Source organism: Chlorocebus sabaeus, chromosome 8 (genome assembly GCF_047675955.1).
Source record: "Chlorocebus sabaeus isolate Y175 chromosome 8, mChlSab1.0.hap1, whole genome shotgun sequence".
Lineage (NCBI taxonomy): Eukaryota > Metazoa > Chordata > Mammalia > Primates > Cercopithecidae > Chlorocebus > Chlorocebus sabaeus.
In genome coordinates, this window is record NC_132911.1 from 146325842 (window position 1) to 146335622 (window position 9781).

General features: G+C 59.9%; 1 long non-coding RNA gene across 1 annotated transcript; it reads left to right on the top strand.

The window, feature by feature from the left end:
* Positions 1–4293: 4293 nt before the first annotated feature.
* On the top strand, positions 4294–9452 carry LOC140712341 (uncharacterized). The gene is made up of 2 exons (XR_012093871.1): positions 4294–4972; positions 9229–9452. It is a non-coding gene; the product is annotated as an uncharacterized lncRNA (long non-coding RNA).
* The last annotated feature ends 329 nt before the right edge of the window (positions 9453–9781 follow it).

Consider the following 9781-nt stretch of genomic DNA (forward strand, 5'->3'; position numbering starts at 1 on the left):
GGGCTGTCTGAATGGATACAGGGCAAGGCAGAAGTTTGCATCCCCTGAGGGCCACCACCAGCAGGGCATTCTGGGGCCATCCCACCCTGGGACCTCCCAATACCCTGCCAGTCCCTCTTGCCATGTCTCAGGACAGCCTCCTGACCCCTGTAGTAAAGAGGCCACTAGTACTAGCTGGTGACTGAGAGAGACCAAAGCCCAGGAACCCATGGGCTCTGAGGGTGGAGCCTGGAGTAAAGGGCTCTTTGTTCTGGTGCCCAGGGGACCTCCCCACTGCTGAGAAGGTGCAGCCCTGGGTGCTCTCCCAGGAGCCACCTGGACAGGCTGGGGGTCCAAACTTGGGGGACTTCAGCTGTGACACCTCTCCTCCCACTACAATGAGTCAGCTCCCCCGTCCACCCCCAGGACTGCTGCCTGTCACCCAGAGGACCTGCACCCTCAGTCAGTGTGGAGCTGTGGTGGGGGCGAGAGGAGAGGAGTGTGGCCAGGGACGGCACTGAGTCACCGATGGGGAGGAGGCAGGAAGACAGCTCTTGGCTTCTCTGGGTTAAGAGCAAAGCACACACCTGCAGACACCCATCCCGTGGTCTCACCCTCCATACAGTCCACAGGGGACGGGACCAGGGCTCAGTGCGTGCCTGGGGTTGGAGTAGAGTAAGAGCCAGGGCCGGGTCTGGTCCTCCTGTCCAAGCTGCCAGAAAGAAGCATCAGTTATTAGGCTCCAGCTCTGGTCTTCGAGCCTCTGTTGACCCATACATGTCCACGTTCCACACTTGCTGCAGGCCCTCAGGTGTGCCCTCCCAGCATCTGTCCCTGCAGCCATGGCCTCCATTCATCCTGCACGTCATGTAGGAAACACACTGCCTGCCCTGTGCCCGGCACTCCAGCCCCCCAGAGGAATTAGCCTGGTGCGAGCCCAGGAAGGAACAACCTTCCCGTTGACACCAAGGAGTCCGTGCTTGAGGTCTCCTTAGGGGAAGGGGGGAGCCAGAGGAAAGTGGGAAGATTTGAGGGTGGAGTGTTCTGGGCAATGACAGGGACCTGGGGTGGCCATGGGAGGGGACAGCAGAAGGTATGAGAGGGGGGCCATTGGAGGTCTGGAAGGAGAGGCGAGCTTTTCTGAGCTGTCCCTGGGAACAAGGACAGAAAGGCGAGGAGGAAGAAAGCAGGCTGCACAGGCCCTCCTCCCTGTCCCCCATGGGAGCCCCTGCCCGGCGCCGGGCCCCTGTCCACCTAGCCCGTCCTGTAGTGCAGCCTCTAATGCCTGCCCTTCCCTGCATTTCCTGGGCTCTCCCCAAGAACCCACCTCCCCAGGAGTTGGACCCAGGCCCCCGTCCCAGTGAAACTGGGGCCTTTGGGAGCCCCAAGGAAATGCGGCTCCCCCAGCCCTGCTGGCCCCTTGCTGCCCCAGGCCCCACCCCAGCCCCTGCCACAGAGGCCCCAGGCCCCACCCCAGCCCCTGCCAGGGATCCCTTGCTGCAGGCCCCAGGCCCCACTCCAGCCCCTGCCACAGAGGCCCCAGGCCCCACCCCAGCCCCTGCCAGGGGCTTCCTTGCTTCCTCCACGTCCCTCTTTTCCTCCGAAATTTGCATCTCACCTTCCTGCAGGGTCACCGCACTCTGCCTTCCAGAGGCCCTCTGGGATCCTCTGATCCTGGCTCCGCTGCCATCCCATAGGTCATACAGTGCCTGTGGCTCACACACGCCTTCACTGCCCAGATCCACGCCTGCCCGGCCCCTGGCTGTCCTGCTTCTGGGCTGATCTGGGAGGAAGCTGTTTTCTGGGTCGGGGGCACCTGCAATCCCTGAAGAGTCCGGCAGAGGGCACTGTTTCCTCCCCCGAGAGAAAACACAGCAAGCCCGGGTCTGTGTGGAAGGGGGTCTGTGCCAGTCACCCATCCGCGGGGTCCACACCCGGCAGCACAGCCCTGCTTCCAGCTGAGAGGCTATCCTGGGAGGGGCTGTGACCAAGGAGGCAACAGCCCCACCTGGCTGTCCGGCCTCTGCCTAAGCAGCAGCCAGTGATCTCAGACACCGGGAGCCGCCATGGCCTCCCACCCTCTGGCCTCTGCCTCCCACTGGCCCACTGGCTGCCCGGGGCTGGCCCACAGCTAGAAGGTCAACTCCTGCCCACGGGCACATCCCCTACCCAGCTCCCGCCCAGCCCTGGGCAGTCTGGGCCACAGCTGTTCCCCCAGGGTTAATCCCTGGCCCTGCTGCTGACACAGGGGCTCGAGGTGCTGAGCAGTATGCCTAGGGCAGTGGGGCCAGAAGGGGACAGCCAGACTGCCAGAGAGGGAGTGTGTGCAGAGGCTGGCATCCCGGGGCCCAGTTCCTGGCAGCCCCTGGCAGTCCCAGGAGACACTGACATGATGGGCATTTGTACCCACTGATGCTGTCGGATACCTGTGGCAGCCCCAGGCCGGCTCCTCCCAGGGTCTGTGGCTCCAGCCTGCTCTTTGACCGGGAAGAGCCGTCCAGGCAGAGGCCACTCCACAAGAGCGTCTGGAGTTGGAGGCCTGTGGTGGTCCCTGAGCTCCAACCTACTGTGCCAGGTGTAGACTTTTGGGGCATGAAATTTCTCAGGTAGGGTAGGCACCAGCCAGATTCGAGGGCCAGGGCACTGCCCAGCAACCCCTCCGCCAAGCGGCCAGAGAGCAGGACACAATGGCACAGCATCACCCAGAGTGAAGCCAGGGGTCCCTGGAGTGTCCCAAGTCCCCTGTGAAAGGGGCTGTTGTGGGGACACCCCACAGCCCACCACCTGGCCTTGCCCTCTCCACATCTGCTAAGGTGCAAATGTGACCCCTCCAAAACCCAAGTGTTACCACCATGACAGGATTGAGAGGTGATGAGTCAGTGAGGCTGCTCTCCTGTGGGCCCAAGGCCCTTACAAGGCTCCACACAGTGCCCCTGCCCTGCCCTCTGCCTTCTGCCATGGGAGGGCGCAGCAGGAAGTCCCTCCCCCAACCAGACCTGGTGCCCAGACCTTGGACTTCCTGCCTCCAGAGCTTTGAGAAATAAATCTCTGCTCTTTAGAAATTACCCAGCCCTAGGAATTTGTCGTTAGGGCACAAATGGACCAAGACACCCTCCCAACATCCCTGGTACCCCACAGGCCAGAGGAGAGTGGGGAGGGAGGCAGCCCTGCCCTAGGCTCCGGCAGGCACAGGAACCATGTGTTGGGAGGCCAGGACTGACTGCAAGCATCAGCCTTGGTCTCCCCACCTAGGCAGTGGGGGAGAGGACAGGACTTTGCTCCTCCACCTTGGGCAGAAGAGTCTGATTTTTTTTTTTTTTTTTTTTTTTTTCTTGAGCTAGAATTTCACTCTGTTGCCCAGGCTGGGGTGCAGTGGTGTGATCTTGGCTCACTGCAACCTCTGTCTCCTGGATTCAAGCAATTCTCCTGCCTCAGCCTCCCAAGTAGCTGGGATTACAGGCACCCTCCACTACGCCTGGCTAATTTTTGTATTTTTAGTAGAGACAGGTTTCATCATGTCGGCCAGGCTGGTCTTGAACTCCTGACCTCAAGTGATCTGCCTGCCGTGGTCTCCCAAAGTGCTGGGATTACAGGTGTGAGCCACCGTGCCCTACCAGGAGTCTGACTTTGTCCACAGCAGAGACCCAGCATCCTAGAGGTGCGTGCTGTGTGACCTTGGGCAAGGCCCTGCTCCTCTCTGTTCCTGGGGTGTAACTACCTGTCCCCGCTGCAGGGTTGTGGACAGCACTGACTGGGAGGAGGTGCTGGGGCTACCAGTGCTCCAGAGGATGGGGGGCGCAATTAGGCAGGGACAGTGTGGAGGGGAAGGAGGCTGCAGGAGAACTGGGGACCCGTGGCCCAGAACCCAGTAGAGCCTGAAACCCTTATCATCATCTTCCTGGCTCTGGGCTCCAGCTCCCTCTGTCTGAGGCCTGTGGGGCGCGCGCGCGCGCACACACACACACACACACACACACACATATCAAATCCCCTGCTCACCAGGGCCCCAGCCGAGCACAACTCCTCCAGCTGGCTGTTCAGCAGAGAAGTCCCAGCTCGGCTCAGAGGGGCTGGGCTTGTTCCCTCCCTGCCCTCCTACAGCAGCTCCTCTGCAGGTGCCAGCAGCTAGCAAGGCATGACGCAGGCCACTTACTCACCACCTCAGGCTGACTCACCTCCCAGGTACCCAGACCCTCCTCAGTGGAAGGAGGGCTTTGTGCTTGGGGCTGTGCGTCAGCACAGAGCAGCATAGAGCCCCTGACGTGCCAACAACAGTGGGAGGACGTCCTGGGATGGGCACCTTTGGGGAGCCCTTTCCAGGTGTGGGGGGCAACAGTGCATGGGGCAGAACCTCCCCCTGCCACCCTTCCCCCATGCACCCTTGTGGGTGGTTGCTGTGAGCTGGAGGGAGATAGTGAGAAGCCTGGAGGCCATGGGGACTAGGGGGGTGCCGGGAGAGAATGCTGACGCCGGAAACGTCCACGGGAACCAAGGGGGTGCCGGGAGAGAACGCTGACCCTGGAAACGTCCGTGCGGACCAAGGGGGTGCCGGGAGAGAACGCTGACCCTGGAAACGTCCACGGGGACCAAGGGGGTGCCGGGAGAGAACGCTGACCCTGGAAACGTCCGTGCGGACCAAGGGGGTGCTGGGAGAGAATGCTGACCTTGGAAACATCCAGGCTGTCTGGGGAGGTGAGTTCCTTCACAGGAAGGGTCCTGTGGTGGCCATGACCCCAGTGGCCATGTGGCTGAGGCCCTGAGCAGTGGCTTCATGACTGAAAGACCCTGAGCCCACCCTGAAGCCCCACAGCTTTTTCTCCACCTCAGAGACTTTCCGGGGCTCAGTCTTGCGGCGGCCCTCATGGCATTCGGGAGGCAGTGGGTGGACCATGAGTGTGAGTTAGGAAGCAGAACTGCCCACCTCCGCAATGGGTGCCCAGGAGAGCGAACACAGGACCTGCTCCTCCAGGCCTCAGCCCCCCTCTGGAATAAGGTGAGAAGACCCTCTGTCACAGGCTACCCTGAAGAAGGGTGCAGGAGCCCCTCGCAGCCTGGACCCCAGGCAGCAGAGTCCAAATCCAGACAGCAGGAGAGGAGGGCTCCACACACTATGGGAGGAGCCAGAATCTCAGTTGGCCTGCTCCAAGGGTCATTCACACCTGCAGCCCCACCAATCTGCTGCCCTCTCAGGGACCCTGTCCTCCACCTCTAAAGTGGGGATGCCAGGCAAGGCGGGTATGAAGTCAGGGGGAGACTGACAAAGCACATTGTGAACTCTGGTACTGAGGTCACCAGGGAGAGGCCTGGCCCCACTTCCTGTGGAGTGGGGAGACCTGGCCCAGTAGGTCCAGGAGGGAGCAGTCACAGCAGGCCAGCCAGCAAGGGCCAGGGTGCCAGATGTACAAGCATATGGGTGCTGAACGGACAGGCAGATGGGTGCATGGACGGACAGGGGGATAGGTGGATGGACGGACAGGGGGATGGGTGGATGGATGGACAGGCAGATGGGTGGATGGACGGACAGGGGGATGGATGGATAGACAGACAGGCAGATGGGTGGATGGATGGACAGGCAGATGGGTGGATGGGCGGACAGGGGGATGGGTGCCAGATGAACAGGCAGATGGGTGGATGGACAGACAGGCATATGGGTGCTGGATGGACAGGCAGATGGGTGGGCAGACAGGGGGATGGGTGGACAGATGGACAGGGGGATGGGTGGACGGATGGACAGGGGGATGGGTGGACAGATGGACAGGGGGATGGGTGGATGGACTGACAGGGGGATAGGTGGATGGACAGACAGGCAGATGGGTGGATGGTCGGACAGGGGGATGGATGGATGGACAGGCAGATGGGTGGATGAACTGACAGGGGGATAGATGGATGGACGGACAGGCGGATGGATGGATAGACTGACAGGCAGATAGGTGGATGGATGGACACAGGGATGGGTGGATGGACAGACAGGCAGATGGGTTTATGGACTGACAGGGGAATAGGTGCATGGACGGACAGGGGGATGGGTGCCAGATGAACAGGCAGATGGGTGGATGGACAGACAGGCATATGGGTGCTGGATGGACAGGCGGATGGGTGGGCAGACAGGGGGATGGGTGGACGGATGGACAGGGGGATGGGTGGATGGATGGACACAGGGATGGGTGGATGGACTGACAGGGGTATAGGTGGATGGATGGACAGGCAGATGGGTGGATGGTCGGACAGGGGGATGGATGGATAGACAGACAGGCAGATGGGTGGATGGACGGACAGGCAGATGGGTGGATGGACGGACAGGGGGATGGGTGGATGGATGGACAGGCAGATGGGTGGATGGACGGACAGGCAGATGGGTGGATGGACGGACAGGGGGATGGATGGATAGACAGACAGGCAGATGGGTGGATAGACAGACAGGCAGATGGGTGGATGGACGGACAGGGGGATGGGTGGATGGTCGGACAGGCGGATGGATGGATAGACTGACAGGCGGATGGGTGGATGGTCGGACAGGCGGATGGATGGATAGACTGACAGGCGGATGGGTGGATGGTCGGACAGGCGGATGGATGGATAGACTGATAGGCGGATGGGTGGATGGTCGGACAGGCGGATGGATGGATGGACTGACAGGCGGATGGGTGGATGGTCGGACAGGCAGATGAGTTTATGGACTGACAGGGGGATAGATGGATGGACGGACAGGGGGATGGATGCCAGAGGAACAGACAGATGGGTGGATGGACAGACAGGCGTATGGGTGCTGGATGGACAGGCGGATGGGTGGATGGACAGACAGGGGTATGGGTGGATGGACAGACAGACTTCTTCCACTCAGCACTGCTTGGTTTTCAATACTCAAACGGCCTGTAGATTTGTGTCTACAGCTTCAACACTGGCTCAGCCGGACGCTCATGGTGGAGCAGGAGATGTGGGGAGGGAGGGCCAGCACCAGCAGAGAAAAGGGAGGACAGGGCGGGCTTCTTGGCCCCAGGAGACCCACAGCAGCTGGAGCAGGTTTACAAACTAGATCTGACTGACACAACCATTCTTTTTAAAGGTTTTAACGGAATCACAGTGACATTTTGATCCCATTTATGAACTGGGAAGCCAGGCCCACCAGCCCACTGCACCATTTAATGTCAGCAAATAAAATTCAGTCAATAAGAAACCCCCGTGAGCCCTTTATCACGGCACAAGACAGAAGGGGCTCGGCATTGCCCATCGTGGGAGGAGGCACTTAAGGGCTGTGAACCGGGGCTGGGCAGTGTGGCAGCCACATAACAGTGGGGGACTCGGCATTGCCCATCGTGGGAGGAGGCACTTAAGGGCTGCGAACCGGGGCTGGGCAGCGTGGTAGCCACATAACAGTGGGGGACCCAGCCCAGGGCCCAGCCAAGGCAGGTGGCGAGCAGCCAGGGTGGGTCTGTTGGGATTCCATCCGGGAGTATCTATGGAGCACCCACTGTGGAAGGGCCTGAGCCAAGTAGAGATCAAGGGTGAGGGTCTCCCAGGCTGGGCCTTGTCTATGGGGAATCTCTGGGCTTCTGAGATTTGCTCTCAACCAGTCTCCCCCTGACTTCATACCCGCCTTGCCCAGCATCCCCGCTTTAGAGGTGGAGGACAGGGTCCCTGAGAGGGGGAGCAGATTGGTGGGGCTGCAGGTGTGGATGAGAGTCACAGCAGGCCAGGCAGTAAGGGCCAGGGTGCCAGATGGACAGGCGTATGGTGTTGAACGCACAGGCAGATGGGTGGATGGACTGACGGGGAATGGGTGGATGGTCGGACAGGGGGATGGGTGGATGGACAGACAGGCAGATGGGTTGACTCAACCAGCACAAAGAAAGGAGCTGCCAGGGTTCAAGCTTCCTTTCCACAGAGCGGGAGTAGTCTGTGTCGCCTCAAGGGTCTGGAGGAAAATGGCCCTGGGTCATTCCTGGAGAAGACTGAGGCAGCTGGCTGCAGGCTCCTGGCCAGCAGGGCTGGCTAGGCAGGGGAAGCTCTGTCCCTCCAGCTTCTGGCACATGCATGTGCATGTATGCATTGCCACAGTGCATGTATGCATTGCCACAGTGCATGTATGCATGTACGCTCCCACACACGAGCACATGAGCAGCACACACACGGACTGCAGACGGAGCCCCTCGTGGAAATGGGCACACACTCACATGCTCAGAAAGCCAGGGGCTCCCTCTCAAGTCACAAGCAAGGGGGTCTCTGCCCACCACCCCATGAGCGCAGGGGACCACCCAGGCCTTTCCTGGTTTCTCGCTCTGCACCAATGTCAGCGCGAGGATCAGGCCAGGAGCATACCCTCCATCAGGCCTCTCCCATCCCACTACTGCCTCCTTCCCCATTCTGGGCACCCACCAGCTCCAAGGCACCTGCAGCGCTGACCCTGGTGCCCCATGGAGGGTCCCCAAGGACAGTTGAGGAAAGGCACAGCCTCACTGCGTGCGGTCAGCTTCCAAGGAAGCCTTGAGAGTAAGGGGACACATGCCTGTCCCGAACAGCAGTGCAGAGACCCCACCTCAGCCTTCTCTGGGCTGCCCCCATCTCTTAGTTGTGACTCAGGATATCACCCAAGAAGCAGAACATGAATACGAATGAAAGAGGAGCCCATAGCATGCCGATGACCCCTGCAGATGTGTTGGAGAGGACAATTCAATTAATTAAACACCATGATTGAGTTCCATAAACAGAAAGACTGCTTATTTACTTAATTGTTGAGCTGCAATAAAGCAGTTTTTTTCAACTTCTGTCCTCTGCAAGCTGTGGATGCAGCCCTGCTCTTACATAAGCGACCCTCATTGGTGCCCCTCTGTGAGGGGCAGGGACCCCGCCACAAACAGAAAGCTCGTGTGTAGGCTGAAGGGGTCACAGGGCACGGGAGGGGCGCTGGAGGTTGAGGCTTTAGGGCCAGTGAGGAGCAGACTCTGGTTTTAGGAATAAACTGTGATGAGGCCACTGGCAAAGGTGGTGATCAGAAGGCCTGGGACCAGTTGCCAGAGGGAGACCCTGGCCCCAGGGTCCCGCAGAGCGGGGGCTGGGCTGAGCCCTGGGGAGGCCAGAGCATTCAGCACCCACAAGGGACCTCAGAGACACCCGGTATTCCCCACATCACACAAGAATCCTCTAAGGCCTCCCAGCTGGGGCTCCTCCCTCTTAGAAGCTGCCCCGAACTCTGTCCTGCTCCCCTCATCTTGAGCCCTAGGGTGGGGGTTTTGAATAATGTCTGTCATTCAGTTCAACAGCAAAGTATGGTGAGAGCTGGCGGCTTCATTTTTGGAACCGGTGGGGGGAGGGTAGAGAGAGAGAGAGAGAGAGAGGTTTGTGAGAGTCCTCATGAGACAGCTCATGATGGAAGTGAGCCTGAGCTGCAGTGAACCCTGTCGCTGAAGAGACAGCCTTCACTCTGGGTCTTGCAGGGGAAAATACAACTCTTTATTAAAATTTTTTGCCCTGAAAAATGGGCAGTGTGACTTACTTATCCTGGGTAAAGTGTGTTGCAGGTGGCAGGGCTGAGCCTTGGGAGGGTGCCCCTGTCCACAGGCCAGAGGCCCCTCTGTGCAAAGGAGCAAGTGAGCCTGGGGACCTGCCACCTCCCCATGCCTGTCATGGTTGCCACCCTGCCCAGTTCAGGGTGTCTCCTCACCAAGAGTCAGGGTCACAGGAGGATGAACCCAGCTCCTGGTCCCACAGATTTGGAGTCAGTTCTAGCGTCCCCTCTCCCTAGCCGTGTGACTTCAGCGGCCCCTGCCCACTGAGCTCAGCCCCCATCTACAATGAAGAGGTGACA